The following is a 26,267-nucleotide window of genomic DNA, read 5'->3' as shown; positions in this document are numbered from 1 at the left end:
AGTGTCAAATGCTGAACTAAAATCAATAAAAACCCTGTATACTGGCAATCCCCTAATTTTGCAGGCATACTCAAAGAGAGAAATCAAGGTCAAGATGTTTTCCTCCTGAACCTTGTCTGTATACTGGGCAGGATATTATTTATCACCGTCCATTCTCTCAGTTCATCTAGGAGTCCCTTCGTGAACACTTCAACTGGGATGTCTAACATGGTGAGGAGGATAATTTCCTGGGTCACTCCAACAGCCCTTCTTGTGTACGGGAAGCATATTACAATCCTTCCATGACTTGGGCACGACCCCAACCTTGCCAATTTCCACAATTTGTACAGTGCTAAGGCCCATAGATGGGAGTGCTGCTTTATCAGAACATTGCAACTACCATCTGGGCCGGCTGCTCTTGAGCACTTTAAGTTCAATACTAAGCAATCTATATATTCCACTCCCATTAGTCCATTCCAACTAGTTACTACATACTTTGAAGTAACCTCATCTTCATCAATTCCACCTCAGCTATCCCCTATGTACTTAATCCACCCCCCTCTTCTAATCAATCAATGAAAGGGCACATTTACAAGATCCATTAGTACCTTCGCACATACCTCTATGATCATGCTTCAAGGCCTTGTCTGCCAACAGTTTCCATCTATTGTTAGCCAATTCGTTTTGGTGGCTTCTTAGCCATTTCAAAAAATGTTCTTCAATGCAGATATCCTCCCAGATTGCCCTCATTATAAATTTGTAGGTCTGGAAAAAAAGTGGCAGTAACAATGGTTACCTGCACATTTTCTGGACCAGCAAACTAGAAGTCTGTCGGTAGGGGCAGGGAACTACCGGCAGGCCTGACCTGCCGGTAGTTCAAGCCCCTTCCGGCAATGTTTTCACAGAAGCACCAGCACCGTTACGATCGGTACCAGTGCTTCAGGGATCTCATTCCCGTGGAGTCCTTAGGACTCCACGGGAATGAGAACTTATCGATCCTCCGCTGGCAGGAATATCCGAGTGTTACTGGGATTATCAGGCAGCGGAAACGGTAAGCAGCGGCATACCGGAAACCTCCTAATGAGGGCAACTGTCACTTATAGATTTAATCATGGCTACAAAGGTTTTGATAACCTTCTACTGTCTCTGATGGTATTCATTTCCTACACTGCAAATGAAGTCGCACAACGCCTTCTCGGTCAATGGTGAAGCCCTTTTTAAACTTCAAGGATTCCACCCCATACGATTAGAACAGTTTGGACAAATATGTCGCCATTCAGGTCAAAAACATCCTTCATCACCTCAGCTTCCAACAGAACACATAAGGGTATAAGATCACTCTCCTCCCTATTTGTCACAGACATATCCTTTATCATACAAAGGGCCGCTTGGTTAGCAAAGACAAAATCTATGGTCGAGGCACTCCCATTACTCACATGTTTAAAAGCTTTGGGCTTATCACTAATACTATGGCCGCTCAGCATTGACATGTTGTTCGTAAACAGCACTCCTGTCCAAACTAATCCTTTTGCATTAAATGTTCTTAGATCTAAATTAGATAAGGATCTATCCACACTCAAGCAGTCAGGGCTCTCCAGGATTTTGGCATTACAGTCACTAACTAGCAATACCGGGGTACAATGCGACATCTCTGACAGCAATATATTGACCAGATTCCCATTGGACTTATTACATTTCTTAGCCAGCGCGTCATACAAGTTCTTGGCTGCCTGCAGGTCTTTGGCTAACCATGACTGCCAGCACATATTCAGATTGCAGTATACAGTGCCTAATAGACCAAGGATGGCGAACCAAACGCAATAGCCTGCCTTTTGGCCTCCCCCTCATTCCCTTGGTAGTCTGAACCTGCACATTGGATTTCCCATCAAATTCCATAATATCTACTAACCATGTTTCTTGTAATTCCAGGATATTAAACAGGTCAATATTTTCCACCAGGCCTCCTTCATCTATAAAGTTAGAGGAACCTCTCATGTTCCCACTACACAGAGTGTGTGTCACATCAGTGGCTATTTACGAAATGTTCTTGAAAGGCCTTAGGAAGCCACTGCCAATTCCCTTCCGTTCTCAGAGGGTCAACAGTGACCATTTGTGTGCTAACATCAGTGTTCTCTGTGTAAATAATATTGTTACTTCTGCCCCCTAAGGAACAGTTATTACCTTGTTCTAAGTTCAAATCCACTTTATTACTCATTCCCTCCTAATGCTACTAACCACAGGATCACGGTTTTCTAGGTTAACACTCCCAACACATTTCTCACTAGGGATATTAACCAGAGAATACAAGTAGCCACTTCTAAATATCTCATTCTCATAAGATAAAACAGAGTTCAATATCTCCTCCGACTTGAACAATATATTAGATGTGGGCACACTTGCTTCTTCAATCTGCTCTACTAACTTAATATCATCAGTCGTGATAACCCTAAGTGGTACAACACTGTTTAGCACTCTTATAACAACCGTCCTATTTAATAAAGGATAATGGTCTAGGGTCAGTGCCACCTTCAGTTGTAAAGCTTCATTTTCCCTCCTGGATTTTATTACCTTCTACAACGCCATATGTTTGACTAGCCAATGTATTTAAATAGGAGTAGTTGGAGTATTGGTATCTTTATTCCTTCCAACCTCCCTTTCTTCTACTGATGCAGGCACCTCTGATATCAATTAGTACCTCATAATTTATTTCAGAGTTACCCCTTTGTTTTTTCTTTTTACGGTCAGCTCTTTTCTCCACATCAAGTTGTGTCCCCCCTTTTCTATAAACATTAGATTGGCTCATGAGGTAAGATCTTATATCCCCATGTGTTGACCCATGCCCTAGCGGCTTGTCATAAAAGACACCTTCCAAATGATCTTCAGTAATACTTAAGGAAACATCTGCCACACTACCCCTCGCTAATGTTTTGCCTTTTTTCTTGCACTCTTTTTTCCTAGGTGTAATAATTTGAACTTCTTTTCCCTTTTTAACAGGTTTCCTACTGCTAAATAAATCATGTACCTACATACCAGCTTCCCCATTAATGCTAGCTCCGGCTTCATTCAAGTTCATCCGTTATTTCTTCGGACCATGAATCTAATTTATTTTCTTCTTAGATCATTTTTCCTCGCCATGACCCTCAACTGCGATTGAGGATCAACAGGAGAGGTACTGCTATTTGAGCTCCCATTTTCACCTCCACTCCTATCCGTGATTTGACCATTACCAACAATGTTATTTAACTCGTCCACCTGCGACATCGAATCTGAATGACTAAACTCCTCCACTAAATTAACAATTTCCGGCAAATCCACCGTACTAGTGCTTTGATGTGTACACACTCTGTGGTAATATGCTAAAAATGTGTTAAACATTTCAAATTGCTATTCCATTTTGCCCTCAATACTATTACATTTAATTATCAAAATATTTAGACAATTTTCCAGTACTGAGAACATTGACTCAGAGGACGCACTATCAATGCTATGATGAATGGAGTCCAGGTTTAGTGCCACCCCCACTTCTTCTTGGATCATGGCCTTTTCACTTTCAATGACTAAGTGGGATAATGAAGAGTTAACATATGCACCCAAGTATTTATGTATATCTATCTTATCTAATGTAATAAGCTGCACACTTCCACAGTCAGACAGTATTTCAGGCTGTTGCACAGGTAAAACCACCTGAGGAGCTAAGTCACAATCTGCATTTTGACATTCACTAAAGAGCCACTCGAGACAGACTGGAGGACATTGACAAGCAGACCCGTTCAATTAGTTTTGATCCACCCAACCTAGTGAAGCTTAAAGTTCAGATGCCAAATCTGATTCTGAAATTCCTCCACCTCCCCACATATCCCTCTCCTTTCTGGCAAAGAAATTAGTGATTTTTGCAGAGTGAATGCCTCCACTTATGTTTGCAGCAGCATGTATACATTTTTGCTGGCAGGATCTTGCGTGCCTCCATTTGTATGTGCATTTCCCAACTTTGATACGTAGGAGAACATCATCAATTTCACCCTGCATAGTACAGCCCACTGAGTCGTCAAGTGTTGCTTCCATTCTAACTGCCACAGCCACCTGACGGCATGACTGCGATGCAGATTGTACGCACCGCTCTCACCACTTCAGTGCATATGCAGGCTATTATATGCGGCCCAGATAGAGGCTCCAGGGGTATGAACCCAAAAGTCACCTCTGTACTCTGGAAGATGTAGTCTTCAAGCACCTCCAGCAGCACCAACAGTAAGAAAACAATTGCATGGCTTCAGCGTGTCCCCAGGCAATTATATACAGCTCAGATAGAGGCTCTAAGGGTATGAACCCAACAGTCACCTCTGTACTCTGGAAGATGTAGTCTTCAAGCACCTTCAGCAGCAGCAGCAAGAAAACAATTGTGCCCCTTCAGCGCGTCGCCAGGAAATTATATACAGCCCAGAGAGAGGCTCCAAGGGTATGAACCCAAAAGTCACCTCTTCAACCACTTCCAGCGGCACTAGCAGTAAAAAAAACAATAGTGCTGCATCAGCTGATCCCCCGGCAATTTTATACAGCCCAGATAGAGGCTCCAAGGGTATGAACCCAACAGTCACCTCTGCACTCTGGGAGATGCAGTCTTCAAGCACCTCCAGCAGCACCAGCAGTAAGAAAACAATACCTTGCGTACTGACGTCACACCATTGTTGCTCCTCCACTGCCCATTCCTCACTCATGTTCGGATGGGGAAACGATTGTCCCAGGCCCCCCCCAGCGCTTTCAAATAAAACCAAGGCCTGTGAATGTACAGTAGGGGCTAGGGGAGGCTACAGGGGGGATATGGACGGTGTCGCTAAAGGCCATAGTGTAGGAAGGGGAGGGGGTGCATATCTTTGCCCTAACTATGCATGGGGAATTAGAAGCCAGTTTAGATAGTAGTAGTAGTAGCCATATTGGAATCACTGCCTAGTTTTGCACTGAAGCCAGGGCTGCAGGCCCTAACCACACACATAGAAATAAAGTGTATGCAGGCGAGAATAGGTTGCAGCTTGGGCACTGGTGAGGAAGGCCAGAGCTTCAGAGATTCATAGACCCTTGATTGTCTTATGTTGCCAACATCCCGTATCCCAGAAGGAATGCAACCTGCAAGGCTCCGAGGGGTTGAGAGCTTGCTGTGAAAAGCGATCCCATGAGAATTAGATCTGTCCCAGATCTAATGAATAGCACCCGAAATCCCCAGCCCCAAGACCCGCAGTATTTCAAGATACCAGTCATTCCCAGACCACCAATCATAACACTGTTCAACCCCTAATCGATCAGAAAAGATCTGAAAACAGGAATCAGTTGAAGAAGGGGGTGGGGGCATGAACAGAGGGTGACCTGCAGGTGGGACCGGAGGACAGAGAGACAGTTCCACTAACACTGTGTGATGTAAAACTAAAAGCTTCTATTGAATATACCTTTGTTAATATGGGGGAAATGACTCAGCTGGAGTGTATGTATAGTGTGTTGCCATTGTACAAGGACAACATAGAGAAGTACCACAAGCAGTGGTTGGTAGAAACCCAGGGGGAATGCCCCTCCCCTGGCCAGAGCACAGTTCTAATATTAGAGAGATATTTGAGCACATTTCGGCCCACTAAGTATAAGGGTAAACAACTGCAGAAGCGAAAAGAGATTTTAAACCTGTGGAAAATGGTGGAGTATGTAGAGGATACCGAGAGGTGTATGTCCCAATGTGAAGGTAGTGCCGCCTCAATGTAGTAACCACAACAGCGCCAGAGGAAGCGCCACAGCCCACACCTAGAGAGGGGCTCTATCCACTCACTGCCCACCCAGCCACAGGATACACCAATCCAACATATGTGTCCCTGCCCGCCAATGCTCCACCCCATATCAACCACCTCCAAATGGCATTACACAGTAGGAGACCAAATCACAGAAGGAATTAGATGTGACATTGGAGGTGACGCAAGCAGAATTGAGCCGTTTGAGGGCAGTTAAAGAAGGGGAGAATAAACAAGGGTGTGGGCTGGATGAGTGGAGGGCCCAGGGACATTTTGTTCAGACGTATAGCACTGCCATTAAGGATGTGCGTCTCGAGAAGCACTGGGATAAAGATACAGGGGCAGAAAGCGCAGATTATGGGACAGTGAGGTTGGACAGGAAGGAGCACCAAGAGGCACAAGAAGAGGACTTGGACAGTTGGAAGAGTTCGAAGATGAGGGAGGTGAGACGCAAGGGGCTCCAGAAATTACACCAATGGTAGAACGTTTGTGGGGCGAGTGATTGAGGAGCAGGTTTGGGTGGGTGGCAGTGGCAAGGAAAAAGGGAGTGGCTGGCGGCGAGCGCAGCAAGGGCTAGGCAAGCTAATGCTGTTAATACACAAGTGACCTGGAAGGGTGAATTGTGTGCCATGGGCACAGATGGATAAAAATAATTTGATCAAGGCTATCCCAGCCCTCACTGCTGGGGCTGGGAAGTGGGTATACGCCTTTAAGAAACAGACAGCAGGGGTTCCTTTGGCAGTAGGGGACATGAAAAGCCTACTTGTTGCAATTGTGGGGGACCAGGCTGGGCACGTGTGGGTCAAGGCAGGGTACCCTGGAGTAAAACTAGATGATGATGTGCATGATGGGGCACCTTTCAATAATATTAGGGCACGAGTGTGGGATGCACTGCAACAGGCATACCTTTTACACCTGACTTAGTCCATAATGCAGCATACTATGGGGACGATAAAGATGCTGCTCAATACATTTTAAAAGTACAGGAGATGTTGTGAGCGGAGACAGGTGACCAGTGGGACCGATCAGTTCATCTTTTTTATTTTGTTGTCATAAGGGGATTGCCCAAGGAAGTTCGGAAAGCACTTGACAAGATAGTGGGCCTAGAGGCAAAGGGATGGACTGAGATTCAGATTTGAACAATACACCATTTTTAAAAGGATTAAAGAACGAGAAAAGGAAACGGCTCAGAGGTTGCAGGCGGCGGAAGCAAAACTAGTACAGAAGAAGTTATCTAAGATAGTGGAAGGGGTGGTGATGGCAAACACTGAGGCAAATTCAGTGGTGCAGGCTGCAGCCCACAGAGATGTCAGAATCGCAGCATTTTGGCCAGGTGGAATAAGCACTGGTTGGGGTATAATGTATACAATCAATCGGCCCGATATTACTGCAACCACCCAGGTATACTTCTATACCATATGAAATACATCAGGCCCAGTTACACCCAGTTGCCCCCAAACCCTACACCCATGCATGCCCAAGCTCTGTCTAGCGTGCAGCTGCAAGAGGCCCAGCAGAACACCTTATTTGGAGGCCGGATGCCCATACCTAATGCAGTGCTGAATGGAACAGTAGCAATTTACCGAGGGGTCTGTGAAACCCTTTCCCATTCCCAGCTACTAATATGTATACCGATTAGTATCCTGATTAGTACAGCCCACAGAAAGCTCTTGCGTGCCCAGTCCTCCCATGACTTCCCACCCTAATGAGGAACCCTTGGTGGGTGCTGAGATTGGTAATAAGAAATTCATCTTTATGGTTGATACGGGTCCCACTAAATCATACATCGGTGAAGGAAACTTCCTGCTATCAGGTGAAACTCTCCACACGGAACTATTCTCTGGGGCTGTTGCCAAGGTTCCCTACACAGAAGAGGTAGCTATCAAAATAGGAGGGAATGTGGTGCGTGCACCCTTACTATACTCAGAGGCACTCCCATAAATCTGTTGGGATGGGATTTGTGGAACAAGCTGAACATGACCATTTCCTTTACAGACCACGGGGTGGTATGCGCCACCCTAGGTATGTGTGCTTTGAGGGCAATGTTCATCATTCAGGCTTAAGAAGGAAAGGTGGTGGTCGACAGCATCCCCGTAGACCCCGACATGTTTGTCTATGGAATAACAGTATTGCTTGATGCAGTGGCCCAAATTGGCAAGGCTTGTTGGTGGGTACCATCAGATTATATTTTCTGACCCTTGGTAACTCCAGAGCTTGTGGCAGGCATGATACTGTCCCTAGATTTGTACAGCTTGCTTGTATCAGCCAAAAGGATTGTTGTGGTTGGGACAGATACTCATGGGTGCGAGTGGAAGACAGTGCTGTGCATTGACCCAACTGTGTCCCTCAAGGAAGTAACAGATGCAGAGTTTTTTGAGGACAGCGATGACAATGGAGAAATTGTGTTAGCAATTTGTATCCCTGGTGACGTTATGGTATAATACGAAAGGTATAATGTTCCTCGATGGCCCTGGTCACCCAGCCCCCATTTACTGAGAGCGACTTAGTGCAAGTACCGGAAAGGTTATGGACCACCAGTAGGGCTTTTGCAAGGGGTGGTGCTGATTACAATAACACTAAAGCCAGGCGCAGTGCTGCCCTGAGTTAAACAGTACCCGCTGTCCAAAGAAGCAGAGTAGGGCATATGGGAAGCCATTGTGGCACTCCTGAATCAGGGGATAATAGTGACCTCTACCTCCCCATGTAATACGATGATCTATCAAAAAAAGGCAAAAGGGAGGATGATTCAGGACCCCAGCCCTCTAAAAAAACAATGTCCGGGCAGAATTTCCTGTAGTACCAAACCCTGTGACGATACTATGCAGTATCCCTAAGTAGATGACCCACTTCACCATGGTAGATCTTAAAAACGCCTTCTTCTCTGTACCCCTGCACCCTGATTCACAGTACCTCACTGCGTTTATGCAATGAGGAATGCATTTTGAGCACACAAGATTGCCTCAGGGGTGCTGTGAGTCCACCAGCATCTTCAACAGGATCTTACATGCTGACTTAGGGAACATCCAAGTGCCCAGTACCATCATTCAGTGTGTTGACGATTTGCTGGTGTGTAGCAAAAGTGAACAGCAGTGCAGGAAGGATTCCATCACCCTCCTGCAGCTACTGGTGCACAAGAGTTACAAGGTAGATAAGGCAAAGCTGCAATATTGTCTCCAAGAGAAGTGCTCTATTTAGGACAGCTAATATCTGTACATGGGAAGCAAATTATGCCTGATCGTGCCGCTTCAGTGCGCAGCACTCCACAGCCTAAAACTGTCAAAGAGATGCAAAAATGTTTAGGGTTGTGTAATTACTGCAGGGCGTGGATTCTAGATTATGCATCGTACACCAGGCCCCTGCTACAGGGCCTTAAAGAGGCCCAAAAGAATGACCATAAGATTACCTGGATAGAGGACATGCTCACCAATTGTGATGCTCTAAAAGAAGTGATCTCTACGACTGCAGTGCTGGCCAGCCCTGATTACACGCAAGAGTTCTATATGTTTTTCTTTTCAAATGGCCAATTGATGACTACAGTACTGACACAAAAGAGTATGATGGGTCACAAGCCAATGGCCTACTACATCGGACTGCTAGATTCTGTAATGCCTGGCTAGTTCCCATGCAAACAAGCACTTGCTGCAGCTGAAATTGCAATTGAAAAGAGCTCCACAATTGTTATGGGGTGCTTTTTAACCCTGTATGTGGAACACGCAGTGTTCACAATCTTGGAACGGTCCAGATCAACTCCGACCACGCAGCGGGGATCCGCGTATGAAATCATCCTGTCCAGCCCCAGCATTCATATCGTGAGGTGTAAAACTGAACCCTGTCATCTTTTTAACCGATTAGTGTACAGAGAAAGATCTGGTGGCACATGATTGTGTGACATTTGAGGGGGGAGGAGGATGATATCCCGAAGGCAAGGAATAGCCCCCTTGAAAGGGGGGTGCTTTTCATTGATGGATCAACAACTATTGACCAGAGTTCAGGGTTGAGGATACTGAGGTGGCAGTAGTATGCTTGGTGAATGGAGTATATGAGCTATTGGTACAGAAGAGATTACCTACACACTATTCGGCCCAAGCAGCAGAACTTATAGCCCTCACTGAGGTGCTTTTAGCACCTCAAGGGTGCCATGTTCCCATCCATTCTAATTCAGCTTATGTCACCACCATGGTGCATGCAGGCCTGGTGCGGTGGAAGAGGAAGGGGTTTAGGAGAGCTGATGGGTCCCCGGTACAACCTGCAGCACTGCTAGACAAATTAATTGATGCTCCATCCCAATCATCCTTGACAGCAGTGGTAAAATGCACCACCCATACTAATGATATAGATGAGGTCTCACTCGGCAACGCTGCTGTGGACGCGGCTGCCAAGCAAGCAGCATATTTACCGGTGCTGGGTGTTCCTGAGTACCCAGTGATAGTGCGGAGCAGGGAGCAATTGCCAGAATTCTACAATTCCTTACCAATTGCCCAACTAATAGAACTCCAGGGACGAGCCCCACTGGAAGAGAAAGGATTGTGGTTAAAGAGAGGATGTTAGCAATAACCAACAGATATATTGTGGTGAAAAGAAACATCGGGCAAGGCAGTTATGCCATACGAGCAAGCAACACTTCAGCGTAGACATACAGGAGGACTGGTTTGTCCCTAATCTACAGGAGGCAATTACTAAAATGTTTCAACTGTACCACGTGTCAGAGTTACAGTACTGGTCTCACTTTCCGAACTACCTGAGGTACACTGCCCCGCCATACTGGGCCATTCTGCGAGTTGCACGTCGACTACATGGATATGGGGAAAGGTGTAATGGATGCTGCTATGTGATAGCGGTTGTGTGTCCGTTTTCATGGTGTGTGGAGGCTGGTCCTTATGCACACCCTGATGTGAAATGTGCGGCCACATTATTAGTGAGAGAGGTCTTTCCTCAATGGGTCGCGTGCAACGTTTCAAGGTCCGATAATGGCACACACTTTTTCAATTAGCTTTTTAAAGAAATGACTGCATCATTGGACATCAAGCATCAGATGTGTACAATTTACCACCCCCAGGCCAACAGATTTGTGGAGAGGATCAATGGTCTTCTCAAGAGTAAACTTTCCAAGCTTTGCACCACACTAAAAAAGAATTGGGTGTTCGGTTTGCCTCTTGCTTTGTTTAGAAATGCTCATGCAGGCTTGTAAGGATCATCATTTATCTCCCCACGAGGTGGTAACTGGCCGTCACATGCACACAGCTCTACCTCCAATCAGGAGAGCATCTCACGGTCACATGGCTGCGCCCATTCTAGGGGATGAATTTCGTTGCTATTTGTGTGTCCTAACTAAAGCCATAAAATATATCTCTCAACAGATCGTGCCACCAAGGACTAATGAAACAACCAGCGCTGCATCTGATACTCCACCCATGTTGCCTCCTCTTCAGCTTTTCCCTGGCGACCACGTCTTTATTAAAAACTTCTGCTGGTGAATGAGCCCAGATATTATGGCCCCTTTGAGGTGGTGTATGCTATCCGTCTTGCAGTAAAAGTTCATGAATTACGGTACTGGGTGCATTTATCTGATGTTCGCAAGGCACCCCAGGCCGCACCCCCACCCAAACACAATAAAGTACTAAGCAGTGCACGTTAAGTGCCTGTCAAATAATACCCCGTCTCCAGGTGAACATCTTATAAAATAGTGGTCAACTGCAGAGTGACAGCTGGTATCTCCTCAAAGTATTTTTCAACTTCCTTAAAAAAAAAGAAAATATACAAAAGAAATATACACAACAACAATACCTCTAATAAATAAAAACACTGCGTGCATTATTTGTAGTGAGAGCACTCTCTCGCTCTTTCTCTCTATATATATTGTTTCCTCTCTATTTATTCTTCTCCATTTATTTACCTTGTGATGGATGTGTGTGAGTCCAAGTACATTTATAAAAAGCACGTTTTCATTTCCAGCAAGATACTCTTGTAACTGTGTTTTCCACAACATACATATGTGTAATGCATTGGGTAGCTTGTATATTTGCTATTTCTATGTTTGGATTAGGAATATATTTAGGATGTCATTTTATATGGAGTAGTGATATAAAATGGGGGTAGGAGATGCAACTGGTGTTAATGAATCGCTTACTAATTTCTCTGTGGGATATTTTAACACGGGACAATGACGCAATCACAATTGCAAATACAACTGACACAAATAATATTACAGCCGCAGTTCATGATAAAATGTTTGACATATTTTTAAATAATACTCTTGCCACCCAACAAAGTATGGGGAGTGTTGCAAATTTGCTCATGTTATCATTATTTTCTAATGTGTTCTCTAACGTACCTGTGAATTACACTCCCTTTTCTAGCGGATCAAAACCTCTTAAAAGACAAATTAAAAGGGTTAAATATGATCAATACTAAGGACTTGGGTTAGATACAATTGAAGATATGTACCATCCAGATTTAAGTAACAGTTGGTACGCAGACATGAGCTCAGTGAGGAAAACAAAGGTTCATGGAATTTGGTACGTGTGCCCCTTGGTTCCACACGTGTCGGAAGCCGCCAAAGTGTTAATGCCACAAGAGATTCCAATTGTGGAAGCCCAATACTTATTGCATCTGACATTGTGTAGGCTGCAAAGCGCTTTCCAGGCATGAAGTGTACGACTAGAAGTGGCGGAACATGACCAACTGCAATAGGCCCATGACCCCAAGACTGTGCAGTGCTTGCAAAGGCCATATCTCAAACTGTAAGGTGTCAAGTTTGTGGTGAACAGAGGGCAAGAAACAACAATGAGCTGCATGGCCGGAGGACTAACATGGGTTGTAGAAGTGATAGATAAAGTGAACACTGTGTGTGACAGATACTGGAAGGAACAAGTGGAACAACTCACATGGATAGAGACAATGGAAAACTAGTCAAAGTGCAAAAGCAGGAAGAATACAAACTGTGCTTTTATAAGGAAGGGAGCATCCTTCTAGTGGTCAATAGTATGAGCAACAAAACATTATAAATTCCAGATCCCCAAAAAAGTGTAAGCTCACCCGATTCCCATGGAGGCACGGGTCTTGGCAGGAAGAGGTCTGTGACTCGAAAAGTGATGTGCAGGACTCGATTGGCTTCTGGGGTCGAACCTCTTCGCACTGTGTGTCGGACTCGAAGAGTGAGGTTTCTGCAGGTGAAAGAATATGGGGGTTACTGGTCTGGGTTGTTGAATGTCCCTCTCTCTCTCTCTCTCTCTCTCTCTCTCTCTCTTCCCAGCTTTTTCGTAGAGCCCCCAGGTCAACGTGCTCACCTTATATAGGTGAATGCTGGGCTCTCCATCTGCGTCTGGTGCAGGGTGCCGTTGCCAGTTCCTTCACTGGTGAAACACAGGCCTCTTGAATTCAGAGGATGGTTACCGTCGTTATCTGCACGAGCGGTGAGTTTCTGGACACCTTTTGTCTTTATAGTCTTTACATGCGTGGCACGTTTATATGCAGACTCTGTATAATGCTTTTCCCTTATGTATTGCAGGGCTCTTGAGATGAAAGATGAAGTGAAGCACCTGGAAGTTCGTAAGTATGGCAAGCGCTCTAACTGTCTCTTTCCTTGCAGCTTAGTTCGTGTTAAAGAGACGCCGGAGTATTCGCAGGCGTTTTATTGCGACGAGCGTGATGGACGTAAGTACATACCTGCTTAATGTCTTTTCTTTTGCCTTTCAGATGTTGGGTTGCAGCGCCAGAGCCAGCGGAATGCCAGTAAGTTGTTAACGATACTTTGTCTTCACAGGCGGCGATGCAGAACGAAGAAATCCGGAATTCACAGCGTGCCGGTAAGTATGGCAATGCTTTTGTTTTTGCAGGTGGAGATGCGGCGTGAAGAAACGGCCGCAGCCGATGGATCAGGTAAGTAAGCACTGCGTGTAAAGTTCGCCTTGCTAACCTGTTGTTTCTGTTCTTTGCAGGTGCTGATGATGTCTGGATACTGAAATGGTAAGTAGGATTCTTGCAGGTCCAGGATCGGAAGAAGAAAGGCCGGAGCAGACTCGGTGAGCGTTCTGCTGCAGATGCAGAATAACGCGAAGCACGCTTCATCTATCGGGTGTGGTTTAAATAGCCTTGTAGTGATGAGGCGTCTTCTTCCATGGCCCCGCCTAGGTAAGAAAAGAGTTCCAGTTTCCAGAAGAGTTCCAGTGCTGTATCCAGGGAGTGGAGCTGCCCCACCCAGGTAAGAAAGTAGTTCCTGTTCTCAGATGGCTTCTAAGTGGCTGGTAAGTAAGCAGCCTGGTCTGCTGCAGGTAAGTCCACCCAAGCATCTTCACACCTATTATGAGCCAGGCGCTTCCAGTGCCGGGACCAATGGTTTTGATGAGCCTGGTGCCACCGGCGCCAGGACAAGGTCCAAAAGGTCCCAGTGGGGACCGGCTGGTGCTTAGGATTAGGGTTAGGGGCCTGCTTCCAAGGACGTTGGGCTGGTCCTGGCTCCTTGGAAGCAGTGATCATGACAGTACCCCCCCTCAAGGCCCCTCCTAAGCGTGTCTTCTCCGGGGGTTTTGGCTTGTCGGGGTGATTCAGATGGAATTTCTTGACCAGACGAGGTGCGTGGACATATTCTGAAGGTTCCCAAGACCTTATCTGGGGGCCGTAACCTTTCCAATCAACCAGATAATATAACTTAGATTTGGAGATCTTGGAGTTTAGGATGTTCTTAACTTCGAATTCAAGTTCTCCATCTACTAAAACCGGTTCTGGGAATTCAGTCAATCGGGTTTCTGGTTGTACTGGTTTTAATAAGGAGACATGGAATACTGGGTGTATTTTCATATGCGTAGGTAACTCCAATTTGACAGCCACCGGATTAATTATGGCAGATATGAGATAGGGTCCAAGGTATCTCGGGATGAAGGTGCGGGGTCCCTTTAGAGGCAGGTGCTTAGTGGATAGCCAGACCTGATCTCCTACAGCGTAGTGAGGAGCCTCTTTACGGTGTCGATCTGCTCCTCTTTTGAATTGAGCTTTAGCTCTTTGCAGATGGGCCGAGGCTTCCTTAAAAGCACGGGTGATCTCCGAGTGCAAGTGATCCACAGCAGGTGCTTCGAATTCTTGGGGAGGATCCAGGTTAGAGGTTCTAGGATGGTGTCCGTATAGTAGGAAGAAGGGAGTCTTCCCTGTTCCAGAATGAATCGAATTATTGTAAGCGTATTCAGCGATCCAAAGAATATCCTTCCAGGGGTTTTCAGTTTGTTGGAGCATGCAACGTAGATATTGCTCTAGAGTTTGATTTGTTCTTTCGGTTTGTCCGTCAGTTTGGGGATGGTGACTAGTTGAAAGTCTTACATCAATTTGGGCTAGACGACAGCAACTGCGCCAGAAGTGAGAGATAAATTGACTTCCCCTATCGGAGACTAAAACCGAGGGAAAACCGTGTAGCCGAACAATGTTTTCTAAGAATTCTCGGGCCAATACTGAGGCTGATGGTAGACCCTTCAGGGGAATGAAGTGAGCCATCTTGGAGAATAGATCCACGACTACTAAAATGGTAGTATACCCCGAGCATGGAGGTAAGTCCGTGATGAAATCCATGGACAGGGTATGCCATGGACAGGGAGGGATGTCTAGTGGCTGTAATAGGCCGGCTGGTTTCTCCTTCTGACTTTTATTCTGGGCACACACACCACAGGAGATTACAAAGTCTCTAATATCCTTTTTCCATGACGGCCACCAGAAATGTCTTTTAATCTTTTCCATGGTTTTGGTAATGCCAGGGTGACCCTCCATTAGAGAGTCGTGATAACAGGAGATTACTTGTTTTTGTATTTTCTCACAGGGTAAATGCAATCGTCCTCGGAAATATGGTAGGTCTTGATCCACTGAGAATTCTTTCCCCTTTAATTGCCAATCTTGCAAATCACCCGGAGTTAGGAGTGATTTAACCATGGTCTTGATGTCTTCAAAAGATTGAGCGCTGACCAAACCCAAAATTCTTTGTTCTGGGATTATGGGTATTGGTTCTGGATTGGTCAAATGTTCATCTACTCCCATCCGGGAGAGAGCATCTGCTTTTCCGTTCTTACTGCCTGGTCGATAAGTAATTATAAAGTCAAATTCTGCTAGAAACAGAGCCCAGCGAAGCTGTCTGGAAGACTGAGCTTTGGCTGTCTTTAGATATTGTAAATTGCGGTGATCAGTCATTACGGTGACTGTGTGTCTGGCTCCTAGAAGATAATGCCGCCAGGCTTTAAAGGCCGATCTGATGGCCAAAAGTTCCTTGTCTGTAATTGAATAGTTGATCTCGGGAGGCGAAAACTTGCGGGACCAAAAGGCAACAGGATGTAGTTGGTGTGTGACCGGATCTCTTTGTGATAAAACTGCCCCCATAGCAAGACTAGAAGCATCCGTTTCCACGATGTAGGGGAGTTCTGGGCGAGGATGTTTTAAAACAGGTGCAGAAATGAATTTAGCTTTTAAGTCCTGAAAAGCTTGTTCTGCTTCAGAAGACCACTCAAAACGTTTGTTCTTTTTCAACAGAGCGGTGATGGGCTGGACTATCCGAGAAAATTCAGGAATGAATCTGCGGTAAAAGTTAGCGAACCCTAACATGCTTTGAACTCCTTTTACAGAGGTTGGTGATGGCCACTTGATGATTGCATCAACTTTCTTTGAATCCATATGGACTCCGTTAGGTGACAATATGAATCCCAGGAACTCGACTTCCGTTACGTTGAAAACGCATTTCTCAAGCTTAGCAAAAAGATTATGTTGACGCAATCTCTCGAGAACCTTTTTAACGTGTCTCTGATGTTCCTCTTCAGATGATGAATAGACGAGGATGTCATCAATGTAGACAACAACACACACATCTATGAGTTCTCTAAGGACATCGTTCATAAAATACTGGAAAGCAGCAGGAGCATTACACAGTCCAAAGGGCATCACTTGATATTCGAATAGCCCATACTTGGTGCGGAAGGCCGTTTTCCATTCATCGCCCTCTTTTATCCGTACCAAGTGGTAGGCTCCTCTGAGATCCAACTTTGTGTATATACATGCATCTTTGACTTGATCCAGGAGTTCAGGGATCAAAGGTAACGGGTATCTGTTTTTAACAGTGATCTGATTCAGGGTGCGGTAATCTATGCAAGTCCTAAGGTCTCCTTCCTTTTTCGGAACGAAGAATAAAGCCGATGAAGCTGGAGATTTTGAAGGACGGATAAACCCGTTAGCTAGGTATTGGTCTAGGTATTGTCTGAGGTGAAGGTTCTCTGGCTCGGTGAGGGCATAAATCCTGCTGCAAAGAGGAGTTGTTCCAGGTATCAGATCTATTTGACAGTCGTAACACCTATGAGGAGGCACAGTGTTGGCTTGATCCTTCCGGAAGACGTCTTGGAATTCCTGGTATTCGGGAGGTAATTTGGGAACCTCCTCAGAAGAGATTGCCGCCAGTGAAACATCAGGCCGAGGATAACAAGTGGTAAAACACTCTGGAAACTGAACCGTCTTTGCTCGCCAATCGATCTGAGGATTGTGCTTCTCTAACCAAGGCATTCCTAGAATGATCTGGAACTGAGGGGCCTTGATTACATCGAACACGATTCTCTCCCGGTGTCCATCTTGACTGACTAGCGTCACTTCTTGGGTGGCATGCGTTACTGGTCCGGAGGCTATCTCCGTGCCATCCACAGTAGTGATGACGTCTTTCACTGCCTTAGGGACAAGGGGTAGATTCATCCTTGATACCATTTCACGGTCCACATAGTTACCGATTGCTCCGCTGTCAATGTAAGCTTCAATTGCATGCAAACGATCCGGACGTTCAGGACTAATGAGGACCATGGGTATCACGAAATGCGAGGTCACGGGACAGATCTTAACGCTCGGCAAGAGGACCTCTACTCTTGTTGGGCGAGGTCGTTTCCCTGCTCAGAATTTGTGGTACAGGTATCCGCGGCTCCTACAGTCTTCTTAGCTGGTTTCACTGGACAGTCCCGAAGAAAGTGTCCAGAGTTTCCGCAATAGAGGCATAATTGCAGCTGCCTTCTTCTTTCCCGCTCTTTCTGGGTTAAAGGTCCTTTCATGCCCCCTATTTGCATGGGTTCCACAGTGTTAGCTCCCTTATTCGAGGTCTGTGGTTTAGAAAACACTCGGGTATCAAATCTGGAACGATCTGCCTTCCTGTTCTGTAGTCTATGGTCCAATTGGACAACTAAGTCAATATAGTCAGAACATTCTTGTGGAGGATTCACAACTTGCGCTAACACATCTTTGAGCTCTCCACGCAGGCCTCTGTAGAAAAGCGTTATTCTCTTGTCCTCGGGCCATTGTGTTTCCACTATGAGTCTATTGAAGGAGGCTATATAAGTCAAGAGGTCTTGATTACCCTGTCGTAATGAGAGAAGTTCATTGTCCAAGGCCTGCCCTTGTGCATGTCTTGCGAACAGTTTCTCCATGCTGGACTGGAAGGCCTGAAAACCATGTAAAACCGGATCATCCTGGGTGACTAAAGGGATCGACCAATCTGCGGCGCTGCCACTGAGATAAGAAAGCACGAAAGCCACCTTGGTCTGGTCTGTTGGGAATGCTGCTGGTCGACATAAGAAGTGTAGGCGGCACTGATTGATGAACACTGCGAATTTCTTTGGATCACCAGAAAAGCGTTTGGGCGGAGCCAAGGGAACATTACCGGGCAGATTGATTTGCACTGGATTTGAAGATGATGCAGAAGGATAACTTCCTCCTGGAACAGGCAAAGGTGTCTGTCCTGCCTGCGTTTGTAACAACTGCCTAGCAAGGTCCTCTGTTCGCTCCTTGGAAATTATCAGTTCTCTTCTTAGAGAGTTTGTTTCCTGACGAGCTGCATGTACTTCTGCTCTTAATTCCCCGAGCAACTGGGCTAGTTGATCAGTGTCTGAGGTTTCCATTGCGCCTGGGTAGGAGTTTTGTGGTGGGCTTCGCGTTCTGTAACGCTCACCTGATTCCCACGGAGGCGCGGGTCTTGGCAGGAAGCTGTCTGTGACTCGAAAAGTGATGTGCAGGACTCGACTGGCTTCTGGGGTCGAACCTCTTCGCACTGTGTGTCGGACTCGAAGAGTGAGGTTTCTGCAGGTGAAAGAATATGGGGGTTAATGGTCTGGGTTGTTGAATGTCCCTCTCTCTCTCTCTCTCTCTCTTCCCAGCTTTTTCGTAGAGCCCCCAGGTCAAAGTGCTCACCTTATATAGGTGAATGCTGGGCTCTCCATCTGCGTCTGGTGCAGGGTGCCGTTGCCAGTTCCTTCACTGGTGAAACACAGGCCTCTTGAATTCAGAGGATGGTTACCATCGTTATCTGCACGAGCGGTGAGTTTCTGGACACCTTTTGACTTTATAGTCTTTACATGCGTGGCACATTTATATGCAGACTCTGTATAATGCTTTTCCCTTATGTATTGCAGGGCTCTTGAGATGAAATATGAAGTGAAGTGCTTGGAAGTTCGTAAGTATGGCAAGCGCTCTAACTGTCTCTTTCCTTGCAGCTTAGTTCCTGTTAAAGAGACGCCAGAGTATTCACAGGCGTTTTATTGCGACGAGCGTGATGGACGTAAGTAAATACCTGCTTAATGTCTTTTCTTTTGCCTTTCAGATGTTGGGTTGCAGCGCCGGAGTCCGCGGAATGCCAGTAAGTTGTTAACGATACTTTGTCTTCACAGGCGGCGATGCAGAACGAAGAAATCCGGAATTCACAGCGTGCCGGTAAGTATGGCAATGCTTTTGTTTTTGCAGGTGGAGATGCGGCGTGAAGAAACGGCCGCAGCCGATGGATCAGGTAAGTAAGCACTGCGTGTAAAGTTCGCCTTGCTAATCTGTTGTTTCTGTTCTTTGCAGGTGCTGATGATGTCTGGATACTGAAATGGAAAGTAGGATTCTTGCAGGTCCAGGATCGGAAGAAGAAAGGCCGGAGCAGACTCGGTGAGCGTTCTGCTGCAGATGCAGAATAACGCGAAGCACGCTTCATCTATCGGGTGTGGTTTAAATAGCCTTGGAGTGATGAGGCGTCTTCTTCCACGGCCCCGCCTAGGTAAGAAAAGAGTTCCAGTTTCCAGAAGAGTTCCAGTGCTGTATCCAGGGAGTGGAGCTGCCCCACCCAGGTAAGAAAGTAGTTCCTGTTCTCAGATGACTTCTAAGTGGCTGGTAAGTAAGCAGCATGGTCTGCTGCAGGCAAGTCCACCCAAGCATCTTCACACCTATTATGAGCCCGGCGCTTCCAGTGCCGGGACCAATGGTTTTGATGAGCCTGGTGCCACTGGCGCCAGGACAAGGACCAAAAGGTCCCAGTGGGGACCGGCTGGTGCTTAGGATTAGGGTTAGGGGCCTGCTTCCAAGGACGTTGGGCTGGTCCTGGCTCCTTGGAAGCAGTGATCATGACAAAAAGGGACAGCTGCCATGATGGATAACTACTGACTGTGTGGCCAGCAGGCATTTATGCACCTCCAACGATCATGGAGGGACACTTGCTCATTGGCTTTGTTGCACTTAGTGCTCCTGGTGGTCCTTGAAGTACATTTAATAGTGGGACAAGGGGGTTTGTCGGTTCCAACAACCACTCCAAAGGCCGTCACCCCCACCACAGTCCAACCGCATAACCATATCTTTCACATCCTGCCAGAGAAGGAAAAAGAGAAAAATTGCAGAGGAGGAAAAGATCACATTATCCATCGCAAGATTCCTCACAATTGCTAAAAGAAATACAAGATCAGTACTGGCTATACAGCAAAGAAGAAAAATGTTTCGCATCGCTTTTGCTACTGGGGGTGCAGACCGCCGCAAATGCCAAGTGTATCCAGATCGTGCAGTGGGAAGTGATGCAACTGGCCTCAGTGCAATCGAAATACAAATGCATGCAATTAGGTTGATGAAGCTGCTAATAGATTAGTGCTGGACCTCCTCACTGCCATAGAGGGAGGGGTCTGTAAAATTTGGTGAATCATGCTATACCTCCATTACCCCCCAATGACATGGAAAATGGGTCCCTTACCAATATAATAGGGCGCCGGCACATTCTCGGCACTCATATGCCAACAGAAGCGGGCATACAAGAGACTGATTGGTTTGATGAACTTTTTTCTTGGGCACCATCCCGGATGGGGGTAAATCGTGAAGATGTTGGTTCCCGTGGTCATGCTCGTATTGGTAATATTCTGCACCTGCTAGCTGGGACTTCGTTGTTGTACTAAAACAATGCCAAGCAGCGCAATGGTGATGGTTTCAATTGGGGTAAAAGAGGCACCTTATGGAACAAAAGATACCACAGTTCAAACTGACAATCCAAATAAGCCACGCATGGTTGCAATAGAGTAACGCCTTCCCACACCAGTTCCCCCACGTAATCCCGAGAACCACACAGAACACTGCGTAGATTTAGCAGGGGATGGAGGATATATATATATATATATGACATGTACCCCTGAGCAATATGCGCAGGCGGTAGAAAGTTTACGATCTGTATATAAAGCATGGGTTTCCGGGCCTCCCAGCACTTTCAAATGAAACAGAGGCCTGTGAATGTACAATAGGGGTTAGGGGAGGCTACAGGGGCTAGGGAGGTGTTGCTAAAGGCCATAGTCTAAGAAGGGGGGGGCGCATATCTTTGCCCTAACTATGCATGGGTAATTAGAAGCCATTTTAGATAGTAGTAGCCTTATTGTAATCGCTACCTAGTTTCGCGCTGAAGCCAGGGCTGCAGGCCCTAACCACACACATAGAAATAAAGTGTATGCAGGCAGGAATAGGTTGTAGCTGGGGCAATGGTGAGGAAGGCCAGAGCTGCAGAGATTCATAGACCCTTCATTGTCTCATGTTGTCACATCCAGTATCCCAAAAGGAATGCACCCTGCAAGGCCACAAGGGGGTTGAGAGCTCGCTGTGGAAAGCGATCCAACGAGAAGGAGGGCACAAGCCTCCAACCCTTCTTATCCCAGATCTAAGTAATAGTGCCTGAACGCCCCAACCCCAAGCCCAAGCCCCTAATCATTGCAAGATAGCAGTCGGTCCCAGACCGCCAACCATAAAAATGTTAAACCCCCTATCCATTAGAAAAGATCTGCAAACAGGGATCAGTTGCCGTCACCATAGATCGCGGAATTAGTGCTGCAGGGTGCCGGGAGGGATAAAACAACATAGGTAAAATGAGGGTGGGAATCTTTAGTTGGGCACCAACGTATCTAGGATCAAGCTGTAGTTTGTTAGAAGCGATGGCCTCCAAGTATCCTCTTAGCCCAGGCCCGCAGTACCAAATGCACATCAGGTTATAGATATTGCCAGTGTTGTTTTTTCTTCACATAATTGCCAATTAGGTACAACCTAATGCCCGATGATGCACAAGGAAGAGCCTATGCGGAAGAAGATTGACTGACAGGGCTGGGACCAATGGCCTGGCATCCCTTATGGAGCAGGTAGCCTATGTATAGGACCTTACCCAACCAGTTACGTGTATTGTATCTGGTGTGAGTGTTGAGGGGCTCCTCTACACTCTACCTTTCTCCTACCCTCCCTCACTCTTCATTTATCCCTGACTCTTTAGACCTCTATCATTCCCCATTCTCCTTACACTCCTGAACCCCTGCTCCCTATTTCCCTGCCCTTTAATCCTTTTCACCCTGCATTTCCCGTCACTCTTGTGCCGTATTAACTACTGCCCCATTCTCCTGCCCTCGTTCATTCTCTATACCCATTCACCCTTTTACCCTCACCTGGATCCGTCACTTTATCTCCTGCCTTCCTTCACTCTCAATCTCTCCCTCAAGCTCTGCCCTCCTTCATTCTCCACTCTCCTGTCAGTGTTCACGTTACCTGTCCCTGCTCTTCTTTTCTCCTTCACTATCCTGCCCTTATTCCCTCTCCATTTCCATTCACTTCCCTGCAGAAGGGCCCTGTGGATCTGGGGGAGATATGGAGGTGGTGGGTTGGAGTTCAGGGACCCACAAAAAGCGAACCCTGGTATGTTTTGAGATTAAAAGGTGAACTCCCTTATATGTGTTATGTTTAATGACATTTCAAGTACGTGGGGTAAGAACACCAGGGACATGCACAAAATGGTTCTGGATGGTGTAGGAATGATCCTGTGATATCACCCTCTGTAATGTCCCCTCCCATTGCCTTGAAGCCTATCATTTCCAACATTAGCTTCAGGCTTGATCTTTCAATATTACCACCATTGACAGCAAAGTGGGCCAGCTGTCTAGCTTGAGTCAGACCCCAAACACAGAAAACTTTTTTAAAAACACAACTTTAAACAAGTAGTGTGTGTCCCTAAAGTTCATCATTGTGCACACACACAACCCCTTTCTCCCCCACATCCCTCCCACACTCTAGGCTCTGCCTCCCTGGCCCGCACACTTGGGTCCCTCTGTCATTTTTGTCCACTGGGCCCTTTGCCTTAAATCTGCCACTTCGCCCATTGCTGGAGAGGGAACAGGAGTGGTTGGGTAATCACCCAGCTATGAGCGTTACTGTTTTCCCCTACCCTTTATTCCATCTTTGGCCGCCCCGTTCTTCTTGCTGGCAGTGATACATTTCTGGTCTGGCAGTGAAAGTGACCCGCTGCTCCGTCCCGGGAGAGGGCCCCCCTCCACTCTCGTGATGTGAAGTAACACGAGCCAGCAGATGGACTGCCTGTGATGGAGCGCTTATCTCTGAGCCGCCGGCCCCCTTTCATGGTCGGCGCTTGGAACCTGGACCCCAGCTGTTCAGAGTCGGTCCCCTCTGTACTCTGGGCTCGGGCCCGGCCTCAGCTGTCCCGCGCGGCTGCCTCTGATGGGCCCTCGTCAGCCTGGCTTCCAGCTGTCACATGCCCTCCAATGATGATTAACTTTATAGCCACGAACGCGACACCTGTGGAATATCAATCGGGGCAGGAGAAGGAGCCGGAGTGCCCACCGATGCCAATCTGTCGGGCCCTCGAGCCCCCTCTCGTTTTCCCACCTCTTCCTGAATGGTTTGGTCTCAGTGCCGCTTTCACAGGTTCAGGCGATTAAGTGCGTCACTGGCCAAGTGTGTAAGGGTACACCCCGAGCCAGGCCTCGCCGCACAACTGCCTGCTGTGTGTGTCCAGAAAGGACATTCCAGACTGCCAGCCTGGGATCCTTTTCACATCAGACAAAATGCTTCCTGCTCCAACAATGAGATCCCAAAAAGGGGAAATCGTGGGGGTGCGACGCCATTGTAGTGGGGAATGAGTGAATCTATTTGAAGGGATGAGAAGTGTTGTGCAGAAAAAAATCAAATGTAAGAGTTACGTTTTGCAAGAAATTAGTATATTATGTGTATGAGTCATGGGTCTAGTCTAGCTTCCAACCAGGGGCACAGGAGACACATAAAATATGGTGGGGACAGGGGACACCTCGGCGACTTTGCTAGAGACACAACCCACATGGTAAAAGGGGTGGTAAAATCAATTTGGAATGTATGAAGCTGTTTTTGACATGTTGATTGATGTCAAGCACTCGGTTTAGCTTCGTTGCACCTTTTATTTGCCCACAAAGGTCATCGAACCACAATTACCTACACCTTAAAACTGGTGAGTTTGGGTACATTCGGCACATTCTGTATAAAACAACCAGTTGCCTTATCACTGAAGAAACATTGGTGCTCTGAAGGGAAAAGAGTGTATGTCTCCTGATTCCATTTCAAAATATCTTGCTACACAGAAACAGAGCACTCATCTACTGAGTTTAGCAAAAAGAGTGCAAAATGTCAATCTCACTAAAATTACACACACACACACCCCAAAATGATGACCTCATATTCACATGATGGAAAATAAATGCAACATTTCTACCTAAGGAAAGTGCCCAAGATAATTTGCAGAACGGACAGTTAGTTGCATGTTACACTGTGCGCCTTGGGCCAGGGGCCACCTCTCTTCCTCCCACAACTTCATATCCGGAAATACACTGCAACTAGAAGACATCCCTTCTTCTTAAGAGGCACTGTTAGGCAGAATCCTGTGCAGTTCCCTAAGGGAGCACTACAGAAGATTAAGACTACAGGTATGAGCAATAAATTCCCTTTGGTATCAGTCTGTACCACAAAGATTTAGTTGGTAGCTGTGGCTAAGCAGTCAGGCTTATCTCAAGAGGGAGATGAGCAGTATTCAGGGTTTACACATTAGCACTACAACACTTATGGAACAAGGAAACACTGACCAAAGCTTTGTATCAAAAAGAATATACATATATATTTATTTTACACACTCTAATGTTCACACACAAATCACTATTATAAAAGCAAGTTAAATCAGTCAAGAAAAGTATATACAACTAACTCCCTATTTAAATTGTAGACAAGTTTGAGCAAGAGTGAAAACTGAGCAAAACGGCACAGTGAAAACCAAGCAGAAATGGCACTCTATCAATTTCTCAAAAGGGAGGGAAAGGCCAGGTTATACAGGAATATACTCTTAAACACACCAGCAACACTTTCCAAGAAGATTGTGAACAAGTTAGGCAAGGCAGTACTTTAGCATGTATAATACTGAGGTGAAAACCGGGGCAAAATGGAACTTCACAAGTTTAAAAAGAGGGAAGGAAAAGGTGGTTATAAGAGTTAGGTGCACCAACACATTTCTAGGTGAGAAGCAGTCTAGAGAAGGCAGTTGTAACAGATTTAGCCAGAGTCAATAGGCCTGTGCCAGAGTCAGTGGTACAGGGCAAAGTGCCCAGGAGCAAAATGTTCTTGTAGCTGCAGTCAAGTCTTTGTTAAACGATTCGAAAAGGTGGTTGCAGAAGGTGAAAGACAATGTTAGATGATATGGGCGGTCAACCCAGTAAGTAGGTAAAGGATTTGAAACACCTTTAGCAGTACCCAACGAAAAAGGAGCCCTGGCGGAACAATGTACCTTAAAATGTAGAAGAAGCTCCTGCAGTGGCGGTAGTTCCTGGCAGTTCCTGCAGTTTGGGAGATCCAGCAGAGCAAGAGAGGTTCTTGTTGTGGAGGAGGGTTCGAGTTACTGCACTGCCCAGGGATGAAACCAGCCGCGGTGCTGCCAAATGAAATAAAAGGTATGCTCCTTTAAATCACGGTCCGGGTGGACGGGTGCCTAGCTACCCGGTCTCCTAGTGCTTGGCACTGGCGATTCGACTAAGGCAGGTCCTAGAAGGCAATTGGCGAACTGGTTGGCCCCACCAGCTCAAGGGAAGAAGACTCTTGCAGGTGAAGATCTTCTCGAGTCGTTGGAGAAAAGTGGTGAGGATCTGCAGCAAGGCTTCACCAGTGGTTCAGTCGTTGCAGATTTCTTTGGCTTCTCTGCTCTATTCGGCTTCTTAGTTCCAGTGGCGTCGTCTTGTCCTCCAGTCCTCAGGACCCTACTTTTATGCAGCAAGACCCCCATTCATACAGCCTAGCTGTCACTCATACAGTGGGGTGGCTCTCCTGGCGGGAGAACCCCCCATGCCTATCAGGGCAGAGTGTGACTTGGGTTCCGTAGGCAACCCTGTCCAGGGTGCCTATGCCCCCTCCCACACATCCTGTCTACCCCAGACTCAGTGGCGCCGAAAGGAGGGCTTCTGTGCAGAAGCCCGCCCA

This window comes from Ambystoma mexicanum, chromosome 9, assembly GCF_040938575.1.
Source record: "Ambystoma mexicanum isolate Mex_15411 chromosome 9, UKY_AmexF1_1, whole genome shotgun sequence".
NCBI lineage: Eukaryota > Metazoa > Chordata > Amphibia > Caudata > Ambystomatidae > Ambystoma > Ambystoma mexicanum.
Note: the sequence above shows the minus strand (reverse complement) of the source record.